The sequence below is a fragment of the Rhagoletis pomonella genome, unplaced genomic scaffold (assembly GCF_013731165.1).
Source record: "Rhagoletis pomonella isolate Grant_MI unplaced genomic scaffold, Rhpom_1.0 Rhpom_scaffold_00002, whole genome shotgun sequence".
Lineage (NCBI taxonomy): Eukaryota > Metazoa > Arthropoda > Insecta > Diptera > Tephritidae > Rhagoletis > Rhagoletis pomonella.
This window is the reverse complement of record NW_023458556.1, coordinates 36,584,370-36,596,067: the sequence shown is the minus strand read 5'-3', so window position 1 is coordinate 36,596,067 and position 11,698 is coordinate 36,584,370. Positions and strand designations below refer to the sequence as shown.

The window sequence follows — 11,698 nt, the reverse complement described above, 5'->3', positions numbered from 1 at the left end:
TTTTTAAGTGAGTTATCAGGTAAATTTTCAAAAATCATTTATTTCATAAATGACTAGTTTTGCGACACCTGCTGACTAAATGCTTTATTCTTTCATCTTAATGTGCCTTAAATAAAACAACATTCTCCCTTACTTCTTACACAGTTTGACAAGTGTATTAGCGAGTAAAGAAGTAAGCATTTTTTGTAAACAAAACCGTTTAAAATTTTCCATTAGATATCTGCAAACAAGTTTTTATATACATACTAGGGTGGCCCTTAAAATATCAACATCTAAATTTCGTATGAAGCATCTCTTTACTATGTTCTACTTAAAAAATAAGGACATGCACGAAAGTTTCAAAGAGTTTAAAAAATTTAAGTTTTATACAAATCGCAAAAAATCGGTAGAATTTTTACTTGAAATTTTATAAATTTTATGTTTTATTGAAACTTGTTCACATAAATTCATACACTCGCTGAATTATGTATAACTGGCCTAAGTTAAAATTTCGTCAATTTGTTTTGCGATTTAAAAAAAAATAAATTTTTCAAACGCCAATTTTTTTTAATTTTTTTAATTTTTTTAATTTTCGAGGATACCTTTACTTTGAACCCAGAACAAATTTATTTTGTACTTAGAGCCAAAAAAATGAATGCCCTATGACATTGATATTTTAAGAACCACCCTGCATGCATACAAATACAGAATTTAGTATAATCAAAGATCTTGTCGAAAAGTATCTATGAATCTTTTTTAGGCATACATAAATGTTTATTTTTACACCCACATTCATATCTTCGAGTACCCAACTGTATGTCGAACTCTCCCCACCCACTCGGCAATTTTTAAAATACCGTTTTTTCCGTTCCTACTCATTTTGTTTGTGTCATTGAAATATACGACTTGAATGAATTTTCGTTTGCCTTCGACTGCTTTTATTTGCCACGTGCCATTTATCCACATACCACACTCCTCCACACCACTCTAAGGATATCCAGTAAAATTCAATTTCAGTTGTGTACCAGCCCGCCGACTAAGAGACACACTTTTACATTTAGATACATATGTACATATGTACATATGTATGTATATGTATTTATTTTATATATACCGACAGCATGTACAACCCATTCAGGAGTGTCAAAGCTGACAGCCAGGACAAAAGGAAGGCGCGCGATCGTGTGTAAAAATAGTAAAAGCTCTCACAGCAACGAAATCAAAAATTCAAACAATACGAGTAACAAGCAAAAAAAAAGAAGCTCGATGCAAAAATTGAAGAGGGGAAACATAAAAAAAGCAGAAGAAAGGTGAAGCATTCTCGGGGCATGCGCAAATCAGTTCCGTAGTAAGTGTATGCAAAAAAATAAAACAAAGATGTAACAAAAGCATAGTTGTTGCCCGCAGAAATCAGCTGGAGGTCGTAGGTAGGTACAGACATGCATATATACATACATATACATAAGTAAGCTGCAAGTGATAACAACATTGTAGTCATATAGCCAAGCTTAGTAGCTTCATGCTCATTAAATTATTAAATATTTTATATTTTAATAGATTTTTCGCATTTCTACTTTAAGTGTAGCTTAGAAAGCGACATTCAACCATATATGTATGTATATATGTATATAGCAGCTGCAACATATATATTTCCAGTTAAGTATTTAAATAACTGAAGTCGAATTAAGACCTGCTGGCTAGCTCGAGACTTTTGAACTTTCGTATCCTTTGGTTGCGAAGTAGTTGTGCACTAATTGCCACTGAGTCAGACCCCTATTTGATGTATAGTCCAATCAACATCCAAATAGTGGAAAAATCTTTTGCAAACAGCGATAATTCTGTCCTGAAAAATCAGGTTTTTACTGTTTCCGAATTGGATGTTTGCTTTACCTCTGTTCTGGATAGTGATAGTTAAGGATAGCGTATGCGGGCGACGTGACACTTCTGGTAGATTTCTGTACACCCTATATGATCTGATCCGATTTCCTAAGCCTGTTGGCTACATGAGTGTCAAACACAACTGGTCTTATTCACTTGGAAGTATAAGATATCCCTAAAGGAAATCTTTCCTATATTCGGATTGCTTGTTGCAGACTTCCGACAGGATCAAGTACTTCGGCGTGACATTGTCTTATCTTGCTGCAGATAAACGTGTGCTAAGAGGTGGGGTCTCACGTCCCAAGTAATTTCTTGATTCTTCCTTGGGGAGTTCGCTACAGACAGTTACATTAGTCAGACATCTAGAGAGTGTATAACAGGCTATCCTCCTTGGCATTAATAGTGCGGTTAACGCCAAAAATTCTGGAGCACCGTCTGCAATCAGGTTCAGGGAAATCAAACGCCTAACATGCTCAACGTGTCGATACTCTAAAATTCTTGAAAGTTTAGATTCGTTTTCTGGATTCCGAAATGGCGCTAAGCAACTCAAATTGCTCCGCAGTTTGACGAGTTTGCGAGAAAGGGTACCATTGATACGATATTACCACACAGACAGCTCAACGAACTTTGGACGAAAACTAAGTCAAACGCAATCGCACGGTCCTGCTGTCCTGCGGTGGAACGGAGTTGGTCAAAGGAGCTCTTTACGCCAGCAAAGTAACAGCAGTGGCTTCTGATGGGGTTTCCCGGACGATGTTGAGGTAGAATACCTTCAACACCTTCTACTTACTAGACTATCCAGCTTTCGGGAGACTACTGCAATGTTTTTCAGGTGGAACTGAAAGAGCATCTTCCTTCAAACATGTAAATTTCTACTGAATGAAAAATGCATATAAATAGCGTATGGAAGCAACCGGTCATACTGCCAAAAACATCGCGGCCATCCATAGACGTCAGGACATTTGCGTAGTAACTGAAGTTCTACATGGTAACATGATGATCTTGGCTCAGGTTAGACTACTGGGGCTCAGTACGCCAGAGTTCACTGTTCAAATTACACTGAACTCAATGAAGAAGTCAACATAAAACAAAAGCCTCTAAGCGGTAAAATTAAATTCGGTAATTCGGGCAACTCAAAAAAGTCTTTCTTAAGACAATTGCCAATTCTAGCAACTATCTCGAAAGCTCTTTTCCGTCTTTCGAAGGACAAATTGTAATATTAAATTGTTTTTCTTTTAACAATATGTTTTCTAAAAGTTAAATAAGAGCTATAAAATAAAAGAAAATTTAATTATAATAGAAAAAATTAATAAAAAAAAAAAAATAAAACAGGTTTCTAAAAATTAAATTCAAACAATATAATATTTAAAAGAATAAAATTTAAATGAAATTCATTTTAAAATAAACAAAAAAAAAATAAATTTAGTTCCTAAAAATTACATAAAATTAAAAAAAAATTTTGAACAATAAAATTAAAGAAAAAAACAGAAAGTTAAATAAGAAAATAGTTTAAATAAAATAGAGCAATAATTAAATGAAATCAAAAAATTCTCATATTCGTTGCTGGTGTTCTCAACAAGGTAGGAATATGATGTATTGTGGAACGATTTTCCGTAATTTCTGGTAAAATTTGCTTTGGAGACAAACCGGTTTCGGCGTTGTGCCATTTTCAGTGTCATTTTTCGTTAACAAAATATATTTTTCTTTTTAAAACAATGTTTAAAAATTAAATCAAAATTATATTAAAGCAAGTAATTTTTAAACAAAAAGAAAAAAAACAACCGACTTCAATTCACATATAAAAATATAGCTGTACCGTTAACTTCTTCATAGTACAATGATCCGATCTAAACCAAATTAGTACAATTGCGGTACCAATTTTCTGCTTAAAAAAGAATTTTCGAAATCGGTTATGCGGTGACAAACATAAAAAAAAAATTGCCGACGAATTTATAACCTCCTTTTTTTATAGTCGGCTTAAAAGATAAACATAAATTAACGGCTATATTCTGTATAAGTGACAAATTCTTGTCACAGTGGTTTTTACGGAAAAATATATGAAAAAGTTTAAATTTGTCAGTAAAAAATTGTTTGTCACCGATAGAAAATTGGGCTATTGGTTTCCAAAAATTAAATGAAATTAAAAAAAAAAGATTTTTCTTAAAATTAAATTTAAAATTTTTTTAAATTAAATTAAGTTAAAAGAGTGAATGAAAAAGAATGATTTCCTAAAATGAAATGAAATTAAAAAAACAAGGGCATGTAAAAATAAAATTTAAGAATTAAAAAAAATTTAATTGCAAAAATTAAATTAGTTTCGTTAAATTAAAAGAATTATAATTTCATTTAAAGGAAAAAATTTATTTAAAAAATCCGCTGCCCGAGACCTTGAACCACGGATCTCTCAAATGGCACGCATGGGATTGCTTTGCGTACTCGGCCAGTTGCAATGGTTGCGCGAACAAAATGATATACGAGTAAATACAAGTGCTTTCTGTCGAAAGAGCTTTCCTCCATGCAAGTTGGCAAGGGAGCTTTTTTAAAGACGTTTTTGCCAAATTAAAAAAAAAAAACTCTTTCAAACTATCTTCCCTACCGTCTCGAAATTGTGTTACAAAATATTTTGAACTGTCTTAGCCAGAATTGCCCTGTAAAAGTGTAACTTAAAAGACCACTAAAATCGCAGCAGGCTTCTTTCTAACCTTTCTCAGTACTCACATGACTCGATTCTTCTTCGGACATGTTCTAAAGATAAGTTGTGTGTTCCCTTTGATAGCAATTAGCTAAGAGCCAGCCCAGATTTATCCTCACTGGTGACAAAAATTGACTCAAGCATTATTTACACTTGTTTTTTTTTTATCGATTACCTACGTTTAACTTTCATATCCTTTCATGTAATTTAATCTGCCTGGTGAACAGAATGGAGTATTTACGTAGTAAGCAGCTGATTTTGTCATGCGACCTCTACCGCACCGCAACGTTACTCGACGACGGCGATGATAATGATGATAATACAATACAAACAATGAATGCGCGCATCATGATGCCTCCTGCTGCCAACCCAAGCCGGCTAGCGCCCCAACGCCTACACAAAAACGAATACAGGCGCGTGTACACTAAAACCACTTTATAAATACGAGTACCATGATAGGAAGTGGGGATTGTTATTTTTGCATGTTTATTCGTTTGTTGCCTTTTATGTATATGTATGTAAGCTGTGAATACCATCAACGTCGACTATGGTTGGACGAAGTTGGCTCCTCCACACAATCTCCTAGGTAACTATGCGCCGATGAAGGGAAGTCGGGTGATTGTGTTTACATTTGTTCATACATATATTTGTATAAAAATATGCGTATTTTGTTGCCAGTCGGTAGGGACTAGCAAAGTATGTACATATGTAACAAGCAACAAATCAACAGCAACAGCAACAGCAGCAGCAACGCCATCATCGAGTGCGAAATCATTTTGCTTCGATTCAGTTTTCAGCAGTGTACGGCGACATGAACGTCGTTGTAAAGCGCGATGCGCGTGTTTGCAACTTAGGCTGCTCATGGTGAAGTCATGCTCGCTGTGCTCGTGTGCTCGCTCAGCAATTTAATTTCGTATTGTAAATACGCAAATGAAAATGAAAATCGACAACAAAAAGAGTTACCGCATATGGCATTAGCGAATAAAATAAATAAAGAACTCCATTGAATGGCATATATGTATGTACATACATAAGTGGGGACAAGCGGACCGGCGGACTGACGTATATCCAGACTGACGAAGTGACAGGCGAATGCGCGCCAACCGACTGTTTGTGGTGCAAAGTATCTGCTTGGTGTGTTTCCACATAAATACATATGTATGTATGTACCTACATATGTATGAATATATGTGCTCATATGTGGGCTTAAGTGGCCGCATTTGCAAGTCCGCAGAGAACGAAACTCAATTCCAGTGGCAAAATTGTCCGGCCTAACGTGACGTGTGGAGGAGGCGAGAACAAATCAACAGTCGCAATAGCGAACTCAAACAGCGGCAACGGATGCGAATTATTCTGATATGTACATACATACATATGTATATATTAATGTGTTGTTGCCGACCGAATTTGCTGGCTACTTGCAAAAATGCAAACAAGCAAAAAATGAATTCAAATAAATAAAAAAAAAACGAAGAATTAAAAAAAAAATTAAAGAAATGCAATAAAAGAGCAATAAACAGGCAGAAATTATACATACATACACAAAAAAAAAATTGCGAGCACATGAAGTGAACGTAAAGCAAGACCCAATAAGAACACAAATATTCGAGCAAATAAATAAATTCGCAGCAACAATAAGAACGTGTGCGGCGTTCAAAAGGCGTTTAAGTGGCAAAAAATAAATAAAAAATTAAATAAATACTAATACAAAACCAATAAAGTGTAGATGAAATCGAAATAAGTCAGAAACGTTATAAGGCAACAGAATTCGCACACGCTCGCAGATGATGGCTTGATGGATGGATGGTCGTATTGAATCGCTTAGATTGCATAACAAATTAAAGTGCTTATTGCGAATAAATAAATGTGTAATGTGTACAAATTGGTCATCGATTTCGTTTTCGGTTTCGTTGTCGAATTTGTAATTCAAGACATTACAAAAACTAACTTAAACAAAAAAAAGGGAAACAAACATACAACATTTTCGATTTCAAATTAAACGCCAACACAGCAACTGCGTGGTCGCGCCAGTAGCAGCAGCAGCAGCGGATAGCAGCAATCGAGCAATGGCCGCCTTTTACGCTATGCGTTTTACTACTATGTGGGGTATGCGGGGCGTATGAGTGCTATTCTGTGTAAATGTGAGTTGCTGGAGCCGGTTGCTTGCGTAGCTAGCTGATTATTATTTTTCATTTAATTGATGTAAATATTTTTTTTAATGCTTTACTGTGATACTAATTTCCCAACTTCAATTCTTATAATTGTCGTTGCTGTTATTCTTTAATTAACAAATTACGCAGCGTAAAAAATTGTACGCCACGCTTGGCAAATATTTTCTACGTTACATTTGTATGTATGGAAGTACATATGTGTGTCGGGACATTATAGTAAATACCTGTACATATAGTATTTTACCAAGTTAATGCTTAATGTACTGTGCGTTAGACTGTTAGGTTATGCGCCAATTGTTGGCAGCGTAAAGCCCGGACACTTCCAGACAAACACAAAAAAAAAATGCACTGATGAGCCATGGCTTTTGGCTAAAAATAGACCGGTTCTGTGGAGTAAGTACGTAGTAGCAACAGCGCCAGCAAAAACCAGCAACAACGGCAGCCCTCAGGCAAGGCTAACAATAACCACTACAGTGTGTTGAAAAATACTTGTATGCATATGTATGCATTAAATTTGTGATTGTGAAAGAGAGCAGATGTCGGGCAAATTGAGCGAAGAGCATGAGAAAGCCCTTTTCAGTGAGAGTGCTGAGCGAAAATGTTGTAAATTGTTGTTAATATGGTTTGTGCTTGTTGTAAGGAAGTTATTTGTTTGTTTTCTGCATGCCCTTGCTTGATTTGTTCGTTGCTTTATTAGTCGGAAAAATATCTGTGATGGTTGTTTTGTTCTATACAGGGTCTTAATGAAAATCAAAGAAATTTGAAATGTGGAGATTTTTGTTTTGTCGGAATAACCAGGACAACCGATAATTGAAAGTGAGTACAAAAAAAGCTCCCTTCCCAATATTCATTTATTCGCGCCGCTCCAAGAGTCGCAATAGTCCAGTGAGCAAAGCACCACAGCGTACCATTCGAGAGATCCGAGGGTCGATTCCTCGAGCAGCGGAATTTTGTTTTCTGTTAAAATTTTTTTTTTTTAAATTTAATTTTCTTTCATTTTTAGTTTCTACTGTTTTAAAAATAAAAAATATACTTTTTTTAAATTTAGTTTAATTCTTATAATTTTTTATGTTTTTTTCTTTAATTATTATTATTTTTTTAATTTAATTTTCTTTTCAGTTTTAGATGTTATTATTTAAAATTTATGTTTAAGATATCTTATTGCTAAAAGACAAAAAAAATTACGCTTTCTTTCAATTAGTCGGTATTTCGAAAGACAGAAGAGCTTTCCAAATAGCTACCAGAATTGACAATTGTCTTACAAACTGCTTTTGTCTTTCGAAAGACTATGGTGAGTTGAAAAACAGTTGCCAGAATTGTCCTATTAAAATCTATAACGGTTGTTTTGAGCACGTTGGAAGCAATGAAGGTCTAAATGGGAGTCATACATTCTCTCAATTTGCGAGTATTAATAACGCATCTTTAAATATCTTTTAATAATTTCCGCTGTATTCTCTCTCACCCACTTAACGTTCTTGCATTTTTATGTTAACACTTTCTAATTTCTCACCCTGTATGCCTTTAGTATAAGCTTCGCATCAAGCGTATGATTTTCTGCTACCGGAGTCTTGCTCGTTTTCTTCTTTTTCTGTTCAAGGCCATTTTGTTGCCACCAACAGCATGCCACGATGTAATGCCTCACTGCGCGCACACCTTCACAAACGCCGCACAACACACTATTTACTCACCATTCACTCCCCTTCACTCACTCACACGCGTCACCAAAGAAAAACAACATAACTACTAACTATACTATATATATATACATATGTACATTCATGTGAACTTACGCCACGTTTACGATTCTTCTACGCATAACAAAATTACGAGTACATATGCAACACACTACAAAGTGCCAGCGGGGTCCAATGGTCCAACGACATGGTTTGTGGCGTGTTCTTTGGCATTTCACAGTGCCAGAACCCGTTTCCGCCAACTCAAACTCAAAACTCAACAAAGTCGTCGTACCTACTAGTTTTTCCACATACCAAGCGCGCTTTAAGCGTGTATAATGTGTGTATAAGTAAATGATTAAGCAAAGTGTTTGTAAAAAGTAGGCACCTTTTGACTGTTGTTGTTGCTGTTGTTGGTGATATTATTTTTGTTATTGTTTGTTGCTACGAATATGTATTTATGTATGTACATATATTATTGTTGGCCCGCATTCAGCAAACTCGTGTCTAAATAGTGAGTCGTGGGTTTGTGTAGAGCCTAGCTGTTGATGGGCCAGCGCCTCCAAAGCATCAACGTATCGGTTTTAGCCGCAAGATAGTAAACAAAAAACCACGTTACTACTTAGATTCTTCAACACTCATATAAACATACTAGATGTTTAGCTACCCGGCGATTAAACGAACAGTCCCAGAGCTATCAGCATACTTATCGATTTTGAGACAGTGCTGGGTCCGTTATGTGCAGCTAATTTGTCTTTACACAGATACGCAATTTTGCCTCTGCCTTGAGGACGACGTAATATTGCGGCACATCCTATGTGAATGTCTCGGGTCGGGTCCACAGACATCTGTCTACAATCGATCCCTTAAGTATTTATATTTAAGGAAATCGTCTACTAAGTAACTTTTCGCAATCATTAGAGAAGCTGGAATGAGCTGGGAGATTTTAGGATTATAGATTCCATCATGGGTATAAAAAAGATCTTCTAAGTCGCAGTGTCTATTTTTCAGCAAGAGCCAAATTTTTGAACTATTTAACTAAAGTGTAGCCCGCGGCCATAATTTTTAACATTTCTACAGATTTCATATAGACACCCACAGTGTAAAAACACACAGAGTAAAAGCTTTCACCGAGTAGTTAACACGAAAACACAGCAGAAAATTAGCTTTCAACTGGTGACTGCTCGGTTTACTGCATGGTGTAGAATTCGCTCACAATCGTATACAAACCAACAGTTTGTTTGTTTCCCTGCAGAAAATCAAAATGGTTCAGAACTAGCGCCGAACTAGCTTGAAAAGGGACGGTACTGGTTCTTCATCTATCCCAAATCAATGCTTCCAACTGTCTTTTTTAAGATGGCGATCTTCTAAGAAGTGGCAATTGCTCCTTCTGCGGGACTTTTGAACTATGTAGCTCTGAGCTGGTTCCATTTTGGAGATATCTGGGACAAAAAGTTTTTTATGAGAAACAATTTGTTTATTCGATTTGATATTTTTTGGTTTTTTCTTTTTTTTTTACAGATTGCATTTTATTAAATTTGTATTTATTCTTTTATTTTGACTATATTAAATTTGATAATTTTCTCTTAAGTTTTTATTCGGCACGCAACAATTTAAAATTAAGTAAATCTGAAAATCACAACTGCCTTCACCGCGATTTGAACTCGCGACCAGCGATGTTAGAGTCGAAGATCTTCTCACGGAGCTATTTTCGTATTGTACGAGAAGTGGGAATTTGTGCATTTACTTCTAAGCGTTCACACGCTTAATGTGAGAAACTTTGAGGGCAGCGCAACTAGCACAACGCTAGTTTGAACTGTCCCGCTCCGCAGCCGTTTTGCACTAGTTCGGAGATAGTTCTGAAATTTGTAGGGCGGAACAAGCGCTTTGCCAGACTGTCTCTAAATTTTACTGCAGGGTTTGTTATTATATTAGCCACGCTAGGCAGCGCTAGCGTCAGCGTCATCATCGGCTTTGTTGTCTTTTAGCTGACGTCCATTTTATGTTAATGTGGACGCATTTTTGGTTTACTAGTCGTATTTCATGAGCAAATAAATAGGGGGTAGTGACTGTGTCGGCACATGTCAGTGAGAGAACACAGTATGACGGTTTGCAGGAGGAAGCTATAGGGTCAACAAGAATAATGAATACAAATGTTGAGCATAAGAGAATGCTTCAAGATGCAAGGTTTCAGATGCTGATTTCATTTAAGTAGACAATGATCTGTGAGAAATTTTACGATTTTGGCGACGCGACGATGGTTTGGTTTCGAGATGAAACCACGAAGCCCGGGAGAAATAAACAAGAGGTTACAAAGCGCGGTGTCACGGAACCTAACCCTCTCACCCACGAAATTAACAGCGCCCCTTTTTACCATCTGAGCAAAGGAATTCAAGCAGCAATTAGGCAAACAAAGAAACGCTGGCAACAATTGGCTGGCAGATTCTAAACTATGCTGCACAAGTTGGTCACCGGTCGCTAGTAGTATGCAGTGATCGACGTTCCAGAATTATCGCGCAGCGACGGGATAAGTTCTGATGTCGCCTGAGCACCATCTTCACAGCGAGACCTAAATGCTTCCAGTTAGAGAGCAACATTAAATGCTAATCCAGCCATTTCTTGCTCGGCTGCCACCGCAGAAAACATCCGAAAAAAGACTTGGCTGGTAGCAGAACCTTCTCTCAGGCACATTTAAAGGCATATATATGAACTCACGGGCGAGATTGAGACATATACACACGTAACACCACTACTGAATGCGACGAGCCATCATTGGTATCCATAGAGAGTCGATTACCACCTTCACAGGACCCCTCGCAGACGAAGAGCTTTCGCTACCGCTACAACAGATCTGCGTAACTCTGGTGCAACTGAGGCCTGGACACTTTGGCAGAATAAACTCATACCCTCAAGACACCAATCACCTCCTCACTTGGCCCTCAAACCCATTCACCTAACACCCATCTCGCTATTGTTCGACCATGTCGAAACAGCACGTTTCCTGTGACTACTCGTTAGTTGTGCTTGACGACGACGATGGATAGACTAGCTGATTTAGGCTGAACTTGTTGGACTTCGTTTTGTTTTACTTATCAATCATTCCTTCACCTGCGAACTCGCAAAATATTTTAAAAGCTCTTGATACAGTTTTGCATAGAGAGAGCTTTTTTTATTATTTTAGAGCTTTTATTTTATTAGCATTAAATAGATTAGCAAATACGGGGCCTTAATATCTTCAATACATACATATTTGTTACCAACGTATTTGTTACCAACGTTACTGTATGGTTGTGAGTTATATTCTC

At 36.6% G+C, this 11,698-nt stretch overlaps 1 protein-coding gene across 2 annotated transcripts in view; it reads left to right on the top strand.

Moving 5' to 3' along the window:
- The window catches only part of LOC118733548 (ataxin-1), a 99,557-nt gene that overhangs the window by 11,302 nt on the left and 76,557 nt on the right, over positions 1-11,698 (top strand). Inside the window, exon 1 of one of the 2 annotated variants that reach the window (XM_036462982.1) lies at positions 5,463-6,690. The exons of the other annotated variant lie outside the window; for it this stretch is intronic. The gene's annotated coding sequence lies outside the window, so the exon portion shown is untranslated. Of the gene's footprint in view, positions 1-5,462; positions 6,691-11,698 lie in introns of those variants that run through there. 2 annotated transcript variants of the gene reach the window in all.